Raw genomic sequence first — 14,404 nt, forward strand, 5'->3', positions numbered from 1 at the left:
AGATAATTGTAACGCCCGCAGATCCGGGCTAGTCAATTTAGAGACGATGAGCATCAAAAGAGTTTTTGATGGAAGATTATTTAGAAGGATTAATCTTAACCAAGTTGTAGAATATGTCTCAAGGGTTCCGTACATATAAGAACGCATAAATCCGAGTTATAACGAATAATTTGTGACCCGTCGAAGTTTCACGACGGAACCGGTACGGCACCGGGAAGCGTAAATAGCGGATTTGCGATAGAGGACTTTTTGACCTTGTAATCTAAACAAAATTCGTAGAATATGTTAAACCGAGAACATCCATAAAAAGAACGCCCAAATCTGACTTCGTATGAGGAAGTTATGATTTTTCTAAGATTCGGCTTAGCAGTGCACGGCCCGAAACTCGAATTTTAGTTCGAGCGGTTTTTGGCTTACGCAGCCTAAATGAGAGTTGAAGATCTCATTAATAGGAACTCAACGGTAAAAATACAGACGAAAACGGAGTCCGTATGAAGGAGTTACGAATTCTTCGCGGTCATTTAACAGTCTAATCTCCTCCTACTGTTAAATTTAAGATCGGTCGAGAATTAGCCGACGGAGTCTAAATGAAAGTTTCAAATATTTTTTTACCTACGCTTGGATATAAAGAATTTCGAGAGTAGAGCTCGTATGTTAAAGATATGGACGAAACTTGGTCCCTACTCTTCGAGCGCGATAAATTCGATACAGTTTTGTAAATCTGAGATAGAATGAGAATTAGCTAACGGCGTCTAAATGAAAGTTGTAGCACTCGTAAATACCAACGCGTGGATATAAAGAACGTCAAAAATGGAGTTCGTATGAACGAGTTACAAATTATAATAGCATATTTACGTATTAAAATAAAGTATAAATCATATATACGTACACATATATATATACAAATGTATATATCAGTAGAAAGGTATCGACGATGCGGTTATTATAAGACTAGTGTTGAGTACGTTCGACATTAGTTTAGTACAAATATCGTTAAATCTATTTAAAATAGTATTATGAATGGGTGTTTAGTCTTTTATATAACTATAAGGTCATTAAGTAATTATGGAGGGTAGTTTTTGTAAATTCAATTACTATAAATAAGAGGCTTGGGCTCTCATATTTCTTTCACCATTCTCTTGATTCAAGAGTCTTTCTCTTCTTATCCCCCGAGCATTTCGGTCCCTCGTGATTCGACTTCTCTTTCTGTAGTTTTAGTATAGTAAGGTGAGCGCTGAAGCGCTGCACGAATCTTTCTTAGAAAGATTCAGCGACGAAGTTTTGCCCCTGTAGTGCCCGACTCCTAGCTAAAACCCCCTTGTAAGTAAGTTATGATTACCTATTTTAATATAGCTTATATTTAAAATTAGTATTGTTATTATGAACTTATAATAAATATTTGAGCTATTATTATGACTTATATAAGTGTCGTTATAATATCTTTTTAACTACTCGCAGTACGGGGAATCTGGTTTAAATGGCCGCATAGGGTTGTTGGATTTCAGAAGTGCTATATGCCAAATTGGTCCTGCCCTCCGGTGTTTTATGTCTGGCCCCTGTCTGTACATAGTGGTTGGAAAGTATTGTTTAAACGCTTATATAATAATAATAATAATAAGACTAATAATTAGTCACGGTAAATATTAGACTAAAATCTAGTGGTAATAATACTAGGTTTCGTCGAACGAAATTATTTTAAAGTAAACGAAGCGCTGTCCGAGTACCGAGTCACCACCTTATCAAGTGAATGCATAGTTACTTTCATCTTACACATAGATATGAAGTATTATATATAAACTACGTGCTATGTGTGCATATTATCTGAGTACTTGCTGTCTATGCTGGATGAATGATTTTATACATGTTTTAAATGATTTAAACTGTATATATATATATATATATATATATATATATATATATATATATATATATATATATATATATATATATATATATATATATATATATATATATATATATATATATATATATATATATATCTACGATAATATGTTGGGTAAAACATGGGTAGATGTAATAGATGGAATATGAGTTGGATGATGAGTTGAGAGGTGTTATAGACCACGAGGTGAGTGTGAGGGGTGGACGATATTAAAAGCCTTTCCCAAATGATGGCCCCGTCATCTAGCAGAGTATGGATGACAACCACGGACTATTCTAGACAGTCCAGTGGAACACTAGCAGGCCCGCAACCTGTAGGTGTTATGAACGATGTGTTCACCCGGTGTACTCTAAACCCTGGCGATCATGCAGACTTGGTGCCAAAACCCTGGCGACTATGCGGACTTAGTGCCTGTTGTATAAACCCTGGAGACTATGCAGACTTAGTGCCAAAACCCTAGCGACAATGCGGACTTAGTGCTTGTTGTATAAACCCTGGTGACTATGCAAACTTAGTGCCTAAACCCTGGCGACTATGCGGACTTAGTGCTTGTTGTATAAATCCTGGCGACTATGCAGACTTAGTGCCTAAATCCCGGTGACGATGGACTTCGTGCCGATTCCTTAGGATGATCCTTAGGAATGAATGAACAAGGAATAGTTGATTCTTAGGGTAGATCCTTAACAGTAAAGAAGATAATGGGGATGGGTAAATGGGTTGATTGTTTGATGTTTAAACATAATAATTATATTATTGTGGGTTGAAAACCCTATGTACTCACCAGGTTTCCCAACCTGTCCCACTCAAGCTTATTTGTATCACAAGTGTCGATATGAAGTTACATTACACTGAGAGATTAAAGAGGTCTAGATCACTAGTGTAAATGAATGTAAGTTCTGTTTATGCTTATGTTTCTATATTGACAATGACATCCCAAATGTTTTAAAATGAATAAAAATACATTACTTCGGAAATGCTTTGATAACGTATTTATCATATTTTACTGGGAACAAATTCCGCAACATTTTTATTAAAAGAATTACTCTGATTTTTATAAAGCATAAACAAAAAAAATCGGTCTTTTCTGGCCGTGAAAATGGGGATGTCACAAAATATTCGCAACAGTAATAACAAGAATAAAACAGAAGGCACTAAAGACATATACATAGAATACGCTATCGCTCTAAACAAACACTTATTCCCAATCGACTTAACATCCATTACGATAAGAAGTTCTGATGCCGACCTTAGAAATGGATTGACTTGGTCTTCACCATACCAACTCCATGTGCTACGGAAAGACTCTTCGCTTTAACCGACCGTCTAACTAAATCTTTTCAACCTATAACGATAAATCCGACATAAACCTATGTAACATCTCTCACTTCAAACTCAGAAGTACCCTTGCGAGGGGTACCACGTCTTCCTAACTTACTCCGTAGACAAGAAACTTGGAGCGAAAAACACCGAGGATGTTCTGAAAGTCCCTAACTTTCCCGAGGTATCCTCAGCAGACCTCCCGGGAATACCACTTGTATAGCAAGTCAAGTTCGAGAATAGATACTAAGGACCCATATGGTAAACCTATCACTACTAAGGGTATACATGAGGGTGGTATATAATTAAGATTCTACAGATTTAGGATGTGTGATTCCGCCCTACCTCATGTTCCTTGTCTGGTTGTGGACTTGGGGCAGAGCCACCCATCTGAATGTCTTTTCAATCTTAATTATATAAGACTTGTATACACGAGGCGATGATAGATGAACCAGGTATGAATTCTACCAGGAACTTCAGGACAAAGCTGCCCAAAACTACGAGTGGAAAAGCTACCATTCGAGTGAACGTAGACAGGTGAACATAACCCACACCTTTCCCAAACCATTGAGGTCCCACTCAGAGATTCTAATTTTGGGACGAAATTCCCTCTAACAGGGGGATAATGTCACAACTGGAAAATTTTAGATCAAGCAAGATCTAAACCCTAACCAAGTACAAGTGAAACCACTTTGCAATCCTAGTAACAATGTATCATCTATAACCAAGTGGACATGTTTATAAGCTTGTAACTAAGCATGGATTGACACCTAAGTTAATTTAGGTTAGTATAAATAAATATAAATTAAAAGTTTAAACTCAAAGCCATGAAATAAACCACAATATATTAAATTTCGACCCAAGAATTCAAGAAAACATGGTGTTTTAGATTTAAGGAATCTTAGGAAAGGTATTTTTCGGTTTTAAGTCAAGTTCAAAAGGTGTTTTCGGTGTTGAATGACCGAAATCACTCCCTTAAGGAAGAAATGAAGCAATTTGAAGGGTTTTCAGTTATTACTCGTAAAAACGTTGAAGCAATTTCTGAGACATCTTTGTGTACTTATCTAAGTATGGGTAAAAGTCTTGCCTTATAACCAGAATCTCTTGTAGGGAGAGCGAGATATTTGTGTATAGATCTATTTGGGACTGACAATCCCACATCCCGATTGTTAGCTAGAGTCAGGCCGACAGGCCTGGGGTGACAAATGTCGTTAACATTCCGACATCTGAAAAACGTCGCGATCAGGCCGACTGGGTTAGTATGGTTATAAGAACTCACAAGGAGAAAACAACGACATATTTACGAATAATATATTTTCAAATAAATTTATTTGATTATTAACCTTACATTCGGATTTTAGGGCAAATATACTTTCAAAGGTTTTATTTAAATAATAAAACTATAGTACATTATTCGCACGTACTAAAGTTCTAGATTTATATACAGTTATACGAAAAGCAAAACATTATATGGTACAAATAGAATTTTAGAAAAACATATATCGAGTATTCTTTTCATTAAAGTCTATGATTACTTAATGTATACGTTAGGATTATATATAATAAATATGTGATAGGCAGTGGAATGTGTGATTTCCACCTTTCTTCATGTTCCTTGTTTGGTTGTGGACTTAGGGCAGAATCACCCAATCGACTGTCCGTTCGATTTTATTTATATATAATTTGTATACACTAAGTAATCATAGGAGGTAACAGTATGGGGCATACCAGTTACATGAATCAGAACCTTGAATCACAGATTATAAACATAAAGAACTTATATACTTTTTGTTCTCAAAGTACTAAGACTACGATTTATTTACTAAGAAAATATTGGATTTTTCTAGAAGAACACGGTAACATTTTCAATAACAAAGAACATACATTTTCAAACAAAATACTTATGAACTCACCAACTTTAATGTTGACATTTTTTAAACCACTTGTATTCTCAGGAAAGTTAGTAGACAGGTACCTTCTCAGGCGTTTTAAAAACGAAGCATAGTAGCATCTCGTCTTATCTTTTGCTATACTATTAATGTTAAACAAGAAATGTTATGAATACAATGTAAATACTATGTTATCAATACAATGGTTTTTGTTGCTTTGATTACTATTATACAACCGTTGTGATACTGTACATGACGTCCTCCGCCCCTGAACGTTTCCGTCGTTCCGGTTTGGGGGTGTGACATCATGTTTTGTTTGATTCGGGTGCTACCTGATCTTTTGTATCTCTTGTGCTTAACAATAAGTTTGGCGATGCTCCTGAGATTCTGGATTATCTATTAGAGGTGGAGATTGGAAATGATCATTCTGTGATGGCTTCGAGGGTTCATCGAGGATGTGTTCTGAACATGTTCAGGGATAGATATTTTATTTATCCGGTTCGATTCCTCTACGAGGGTTAAAGGTTATCATATGGATGGATTGGTTGGGTACTAATGGGGCCATGGTTGACTATGAGCACCATTTAGTAAGAGTTCAAACCCAAAGTGGGGGAGAACTGATTATTCATGGCGAAGGTGCTCAGCGCGGACCGGCTCTCTGTTCAGCCGCGAGGGCTATAAGATATCTTCAACAGCGTTGTTCTGGATTTTAGGCCTATGTGGCGGATACTCAAGTTGAGGTCACGACAACCATGAGTGATGTGCCCATCATTCGGGATTTTCCTGATGTATTTCTTGAGGATTTACTTGAAGTTCCTCCCGAGAGGCAAGTTGAGTTCCGAATTGATTTAGTTCCCGGTGCGGCGCCGATAGAGAAAGCACCATATTGATTAGCACCTTCGGAGATGCAGGAGTTGTCTATGCAGCTCCAGGAGCTGCTAGACAAGGGTTTTATCAGACCGAGTAGTTCGCCATGGGGAGCACCAATCTTGTTCGTGAAAAAGAAGGACGACTCATACAGGATGTGCATTAACTATCGGGAGTTGAATAAGCTAACGGTGAAGAACCGTTACCCACTCCCGAGAATTTATGACTTATTTGACCAACTTCAGGGTGCATCTTGGTTCTCAAAGATTGATTTGCGGTCCAATTATCATCATATGAGGTTCAGCGAGGAGGATGTGCAGAAGAATGCCTTCCGAACTCGTTATGGTCTTTACGAGTTCGTGGTGATTCCATTGGGGTTCACCAATGCACAGACAACGTTCATGGATCTCATGAATCGAGTATGCAGACCGATGTTGGATCGGTCGGTGATTGTGTTTATCGACAATATTTTGGTCTACTCCAAGACCAAGGAGCAGCACAAGGAGCACTTTCGAGAGGTTTTAGAGACATTGAAAAGGAAGAGGTTGTATGCCAAATTCTCCAAATGCAAGTTCTGGTTGCGTGAGGTGCAGTTCTTGGGGCACATCGTCAACTAGAAGGGTATATTGGCCGATCCGACCAAGATTGAGGTGGTGATAAGCTAGGAGGTGACAAGGACACCATCTAAGATCTAGAGTTTTCTTGGTCTGGCGGGTTATTATCGGAGGTTTATCTAGTATTTCTCCAAGATCGTTGTACCATAGACCCGTTTGACGAAGAAGAATGTCACTTTCCAATGGGGGCCTGATCAACAGGTAGCCTTTGAGACTCTGAGGCAGAGGTTATGTGAGGCCCCTATTCTCACTCTATCCAAGGGTATGGATGATTTTGTGGTTTATTATGACACGTCTATCTTGGGGTTGGGAGTTATACTCATGTAGAGAGGCCACGTGATTGCTTACGCTTCGAGGCAGCTGAAGCCTCATGAGGTGAATTACCCTACACATGATTTTCGCCCTCAAAATATGGAGACATTACTTGTATAGGGTTAGATGCACTATCACAACAGCTTGAGATATCTGATGGACCAGTCGAATCTGAATGTGAGGTAGTGGAGGTGGTTGAAAGTGGTGAAGGATTATGACTGTGAGATTTTGTATCATTCTGGAACGGCCAATGTTGTGGCTGATGCCTTGGGCCACAAGGCAATGAGTGCACCTATTAGAGATATATGTCTTAGGATGGTTATTGTCTCGCCATGGTTGGAATTGATCAAGAAGGCGCAAGAGAAGGGATTGAAGAGGGAATTTGGAAGGAAGAGAGGATTAGGGGTCAGGTTCCATTGTTTATCAGGGGTAGTCGCGAGTTATTGACTAAGTGCGGCATAGTTTGGGTTCCAGTTGTTGGCGGGGTTAGGTAGACACAGGGGCGGCTCAACCAGATTTGGGGCTCTAAGTGAACCAAAATTTTAGGGCCCTTTGGCCTTTACTATACTTATTGTTATAAACCCTCCTCCTTTATCCGGATTTAGGACCAACAATAATAAACTAAAAACTTTATAAATGGCAGAGTTAATTTTTTTTGATGAATTATGTAAAAATATAAACTTTTTGATGTGGGTGATCTATCTTTAACACCACACGACACAAAAAGGGTACATTCTTAAATTCAATTTGAAGAACGAAATATAAGAGAGTACCACCTATTTGTTTCCATAACCACTCAGAAATTGCAGAATCATAAGAAGCAACGTGTTGGAAAGCTTTCCATGCGAGTTTTCTTTTAAATTGTTGGTCATCTTTGTTGGATTTAAGGAGTTGATCTAAAGGGTAATCTTGTGTATCAACTACAACCAAGACATCCTTGTGATTCCGTTTCACAGAAAATAAATTTATAAAGAAATCATTGTTGTTGATATCATTGTAGGGCCACAAATATCAATGTTTTCAATTTCATCATCAAATGTAACTCCAGTGGTAGAAGTGACTTTTTCATCAAAGGAATATAAATTTACCACAACAAGTTCAAATGTACCTAAAAGGGCAATCAAGATTTATTATTTAATAACCAGTTCCATATATGTTTGTTGCCTTTCAAGTTTCATGAGAGAATGTTAGTTATATAACTTACTCATATTGTCCAACCCTTGGCCCCTGATTCTATATTCTATAATCAATGGACAATGGATAGTGTAAAAAAAAAATTCTAATCGGCTATTGTACAGAATCAGTTAAGGAGATAATGGAAAACTCTAAACTGGAAAATACATACCGTTTCAGTTGAGGTTGAGCCGCCTGCCGCCCCTGATTTGTCCAATCGAGAGAAGGAAGAAGAACAGAAGGCTGAAGGCAAGAAAGAAGAAGAATAGAAGCCGAGAAGGAAGAAGAACATAAGGCTGCTTTGCTGTGGTTGTGGAATTTTTTTTAATGTATCGTGCGTAGGAATCGTTTCTGAATTTCAGTACTAGAATTAGCTTTAGCATCGAGGGGCCCTTTAGAATTGGGGGCCCAAAGCCCTTTCCTGGTTTTGAATAAGGCAAAGTCGGCCCTGGGTAGACATTACTGGAAGAGGCACATAAGTCGGAGTTTTCGAGACATCCGAGAGCCACGAAGATGTAATTGAGATTGGATTATTGGTGGCCCTGTATGAGGAGGGAGGTAGCTTGGTTTGTGGAACGGTGTTTGACTTGCCGGAAAGTCAAGGCCGAACATCAGAGACCCCATGGCAAGATGCATCTATTACCTATTCCTATGTAGAAATGAGAAGAGATAACTATGGATTTTATCACAAAGTTTTTGAGGATGAAACGTGGGTTTGATTCTATTTGGGTCATCGTGGATAGATTGACCAAGAGTGTTCATTTCATACCTATTTCCGAGAGCATTTCTGACGAGAAATTGACTGACATCTACATCAGGGAGGTGGTGGTACGGCACGAGGTGCCAGTGTCTGTGGTTTCAGATCGAGATGTTCGCTTCACCTCAAAGGTTTTGGAGGAAATTTCATGAGGAGTTGGGTACTCAACGGAATTTTAGTACAACATACCACCCCTAGACCGATGGGCAGAGTGAGCGGACGATTCAGACGCTCGAAGATATTCTTAGGGCGTGTGTGATAGATTTTGGCAAGAGTTGGGATACTTATCTCAAATGGCCGAGTTATACTACAATAATAGCTACCGCACCAGTATAGATCGACCACCCTTCGAGATGTTTTGTGGGAGGAGATTTCAGACACCGGTTTGCTAGGGCGAGGTCGAGAATCGATTTATGGGGGGTACTAAGGTAGTACTCAAGACTACCGAGTTGATTCAGCATGTGCACGATCAGCTGCGAACCACGCTGAGTCGCCATAAGAGCTTTGGTGATCGGCGACGATCCGACATCAAGTTCCAGGTAGGAGATCCGGTGCTTTTGAAGGTGTCACCTTGGAAAGGTGTCATTCAATTCCGGAAATGGGCAAGTTAGGCCCCCAGTTTATTGGACCCTTCAGGATTATTTCTCGGGTGGGCAAGGTTGTATATCGCTTGGACCTACCAGATGAGCTCAATCAGATCCACAAAACTTTCCACATCTCTCAGTTGAGGAAGTGTTTGGCAGATGATTCAGTAGTGGTTCCCTTGGATTACATTCCGGTTGATGAGTGTCTAAACTACGTAGAGAGATCGATTGCGATTCTCGACTGAAAGACAAAGACCCAAGTAGGTCAATCAGAAGCAAGACTTGTGTTTGGAGCTATTACTTAATTGTAAGTAGGGTTTATGATGTGTTATTCAGTGTGGGGAATTTCAATTTAGGCAGCTCGGGTGTATGATTCATTTGTCTGACATCAGATTGAGGTGAGTCTTCTCATTGTACTCATGGATCGAAGGCACCAATGCCGTCCCATTGGATTGTGTTAGTTGTCATTGTGACTCTTACATGTTTATTTTGGGTTGGTCCCATTATTATTTATATTCGGATGGGCTCATTTATATGTTGGGTTGGGTCCATTATTATTTATATTGGGTTGGGCCCATTTATATGTTGGGTTGGGCCCATCATTATATTTGTTGGGTTGGGCCCATTATAATACATGTTGAGTTGGGGCCATTATCATGTAGGTTAGGTTGGGCCAATGATTATATTGGCCTGGGCCCATTTATGTATGCTAGATTGGGCCCATTTAGTAATGTGATAGGCTGGGCCCATTTATATGACATGTGGTATTTTGGGGAAAACTCACTAAGCTTTGTGCTTACGGTTTTGTGGTTTAACATTTTCAGGTACTTCCAGTTCGAAAGGGAAGGGTCCGACATGATTGCATCGCATCCACTAGAGATTTACATTTATAATTTCTTGATACACTACTAGAAAACAACCCTTTAATGACACGCAAACAATGACACGCACTGATTTACGATACACATTTTTTGTGTATCTTAAAAATAATGTCAGCTTTCCAAAATTTGAAGGATAGAGGACACGCATTTTTGTGTGCCTTAAAATTAATGTCCAACAAAAAAATACAAACACGGAGGGCACTTATTTTAAATGTGTGTCCTCTAGAAATGTTGCTTTATATTTTATTTATCAAACGCGCATTTTTAAAGGGCAAAAATGAAATCCTCTAAAATTCTAAAATTTTGAAGTGCCCGCTTCTTCAATCTCCCCTCTGTATCTCCCTTCATTCACTCATTCCTAGGGCTTTTTCAAGAACCATTCTACCTAGGGCTTTTTCTAGAAAATTCAAAACTGTCTCCGATTCTCGATCGGTTCTCCCAGACCTCTGCAACAATCGACGATCTCACTTCAGGCTTACTTCTTCTCCGGTCAGCATAGGATCACCTCCCCGCGTCCATCCTCCTCGTCATAAAATCATCCAACTAGGGATTTTTTTTCTTGATCTCTTTAGGTCCGTCCTCCCAAAATAAGGAAGAAACTAGTTTGATTTCTCCCCTAAAACCTGGTGCGACTTCTCCTAATTCCAACTTCACTCGTCACTATTTAGGTTATCGGCTCAAAAACTTCTCCCTAAAACCTGGTTTGATTTCTCCAACATTCCACGAACCTGTTTTTCAAAATGAAACCCATATGGGAGTTCGTTTTCTCCCTCACTCCCATGTCGGAGTTCAATTTCTGCCATATCCTCATAATTTCTAAGTAGCGCTTTTGAACCATTCACATGTCGAAGATCAGAAATTGGAAGTTCAAGGTAAAATTGGTGCTACAGATTGATTGCTTTGTATTTTTCAAAAGGGAACAATGAGAAAGATCCAATGAAGATGACTACAGACCACGGTAAGTAGAAAATACTGAAGACAACGTTTCTCGTTTTACCAACTTTTCTTTCTGTTTAAAGCCAATGTTCATGTATGCATCTGAAGTAAGCTCTTTCCCGGGTAGGTTAATCATTTTTACTTAAGGTAATTTTATAAATTATAAGTAATAATCAGCTTATTCTTTTTTACTTCTTTTATAGGATCTAGCAATAGAGCTTTCAAGTTCTTCTGGTCTTCAAGTATCTACACCAACTGGCTTTGGAGGTGTTTCAAATGTATCGCTTATGGCACGTGTATTTCTGAAACTCGGGGAATGGCAATGGGCTCTTTCCCCTGGTCTTGGTGATGATTATATACAAGGTAGTTACAAATTTTGAGTTTTTTTTTGCCATGAGATGATGTGATTATATTATGTTTTTTAAATTTTGTTTTCTAGAAATTCTTAGCTCGTTCAAGCATTGTTGGGGTGGAAAGTTATCCATGTATGACTTTGTAATGTGTTGACTTTTGTAGACCCGCTTGCATGTGGTGTATTAGCCTTTTGACATGTGATAGAGAGTGAGAGAGAGACATGTAAACACCTCTATATAAGCTGGGTTTAGTCCACTTGTAGAGGTGTGCTTGAGAGATGTAAAAGTTGAGTGTGTGAGTGTGTGTTATTTATGTAGATGTAGATCTATGTCCCTTTTTGTAACACAATATATAATGAATACATCTCTTGAATACCCAAATCAACATGTTCATTGTGCAATCTTTCATTCCGCATGCCAAACCATGTTCATAATTCTCATCAATTGGTATCAGAGCGGGTCTTCAAGATCAACGTGATTTTTGAAGGACGATTCTCGGTTTGGCAATATTTGTCACAATTTGAGCAATTTTGGTGAGTCTCTCTCTATGATCTCTCTTAATTTCATTAAATCGTGCATTGCGTTCTTGATTGTTTGATCATTTTGTCTCAATGGATCAAAATTGGTTTTTACCCCATTGATTGATCCATTTATTGTTGCTTAGATCAAAAGTTCATAAATAAAATAAAATTCCAAAATTTTTCGAAGTTACTGTTCACCGATCTAATATTCAAGCCAAAATTTATTCTATAATATACATTGATTTGAGCCCATTTTATCAAATCTAATACTGTTCATTCTCAATTTCATTCTTGGGCCCATAATCAAAAGCTATTTTTTATGCCCAGAATGACAATTAATTCACTGATTATTTTGATAATACTCCATGGTCCGTTCTATATTCGGTTGTTCTTCATTCTTATTTTTTTCTTGATTGAATCGAAAACTCGATATGGATCGAGTTCGGAATCGACTTTTACTTTGTTGATCATCGATTGAATGCAAGTCGTATTTGATTCAAAATTGTATTTGATGATTGTTCGATTTTGACTAGTTCTTAAGATCGATGTCTGTATATCGATTTTTGATTGTCGATTGATTCGAAATCGATAAAGTTTTTTTTATGATGGACTCGAAAATGGAACTCAATTTCATGAATGAATTGAGTATTTGTATTTGATATTCGATGATGATGATGAACAACTCAAGAACAGATATGACTGGTGAATGAAAAGTCAAAAAGAAAAGTCAAAATCAATGTATATGCTAGAGTCGACTTTGATTTTGACTGAAATTGTTCTTGGATGGAGTCAATTGTGAGTCGCATATAGATTCGTCTGAATGTTTACTGTTTGAATCGAAATAGTTTTGAGAAATTGTCAACTAAAAGTCATCGTATTTTGGATTTGGGATCGACGATTGGATGGTGTTTGATTGTGAGTTGGGGAAGAACACAAGATGACGTCGAATAAAGTTTTGAACAGATTTGATCAATCGGTTGGAATGTCGAATATCAATTTGTTATTGGACGATTTAAGATGACCTTAGTTGTAAGGATATGGTTTGCTATTGAACTGATTTTGGGATCACAGTGTTTAGATGTCGAATGGTCTGAAAAATGATGTTCGTTTGTTGATTAACAATGTATTCAACAATCAAAGCCATAGATTTAGAAAACAACTGAGGGAATTCGATTTTGGGGCTCTCAGTCATGAAAAGTGAAGGACGAAGGATTAATGGTGGATGATTTTGGAAGAACTGAAAGAACGAAGATTTTGGGTTACTGATGAAGCTTTTGATTTAATGTCGAAAATTGGATTGGGGAAATTTCGAAAGTTTTGTCTGTGAGAATTGGTGTCAACTAACGAAGATTTGGGAATAGATGTGGACTAACGAAAATTTTTGATCGGGAAGAACGAAGATTTTGATCACGAAAATTTTTCCTTGCTGATTAACGAAAAGTGAATTTTGTTAATGTGAAACGAATTTGGGAAGAAGAACATGAAACTTGCGAAATTGGTATCTAATCTTTTAACGAAATTGCATCTTTCACCCAATTTTGACAATTGGTGTATAGTTTCGTTAGTTTTGAAGAAAAATGAAGAATTTTCGAAAACAACACCTGATGTTTCGTCATTTTGGCAACTTATACCCAACTTTGACATTTGGGGTATTTTTTGAATGTTTGGAGAACAAAGGGCAGAATTGTCGAAATTAGTCCCTGGAGTTTCGTAAATTTGGCAGTTTTTGCCCAAATTCGAAAAAGGACTGATTTTGCTGAGAAAGTGAAGAAAATACATCCAAACACTACAATTACGAAACAATTGAATCCAAGGTTGCATATAATCATATGTATTCGTTTGAGAAGAAACCAAAGCAGAGTTACATGGTTACGAATACTGATACAAGTCAACTTGACTTTCTAGTAAATGGGATGATGTTCATCATGCCACAATTCAAAGCAGAAGGAAATTTCAAAGTAAAGGATGATGGTACTCACATGAAGATTAGATTTCACGCTGTTCTTGCAAAAGCCCCTGAGGAAGTTTGGTGTTTGGTGAAGATCAACAAAGTTATCAGTATGAAGAATAATGTGGTGTTCGAAAACACAGTCCAAAATATCAAATACGTGGTGGTCATGGAAAATGGAAATATTTGCGATTTCACAATTGTAGATTTTCCATTAATGAACTTGTATGATCTTATACAAGTTGCATTGATTCAGAAAGACAAATCTTTTTCATATCTTCAAAACACTGAACCTGATGAATTTAAGCTTGGGATTGCTCACATCAAGATTTTCATCGAACATTATTAT

This window comes from Lactuca virosa, chromosome 1, assembly GCF_052849685.1.
Source record: "Lactuca virosa cultivar CGN04683 chromosome 1, Lactuca_virosa_CGN04683_v6, whole genome shotgun sequence".
Lineage (NCBI taxonomy): Eukaryota > Viridiplantae > Streptophyta > Magnoliopsida > Asterales > Asteraceae > Lactuca > Lactuca virosa.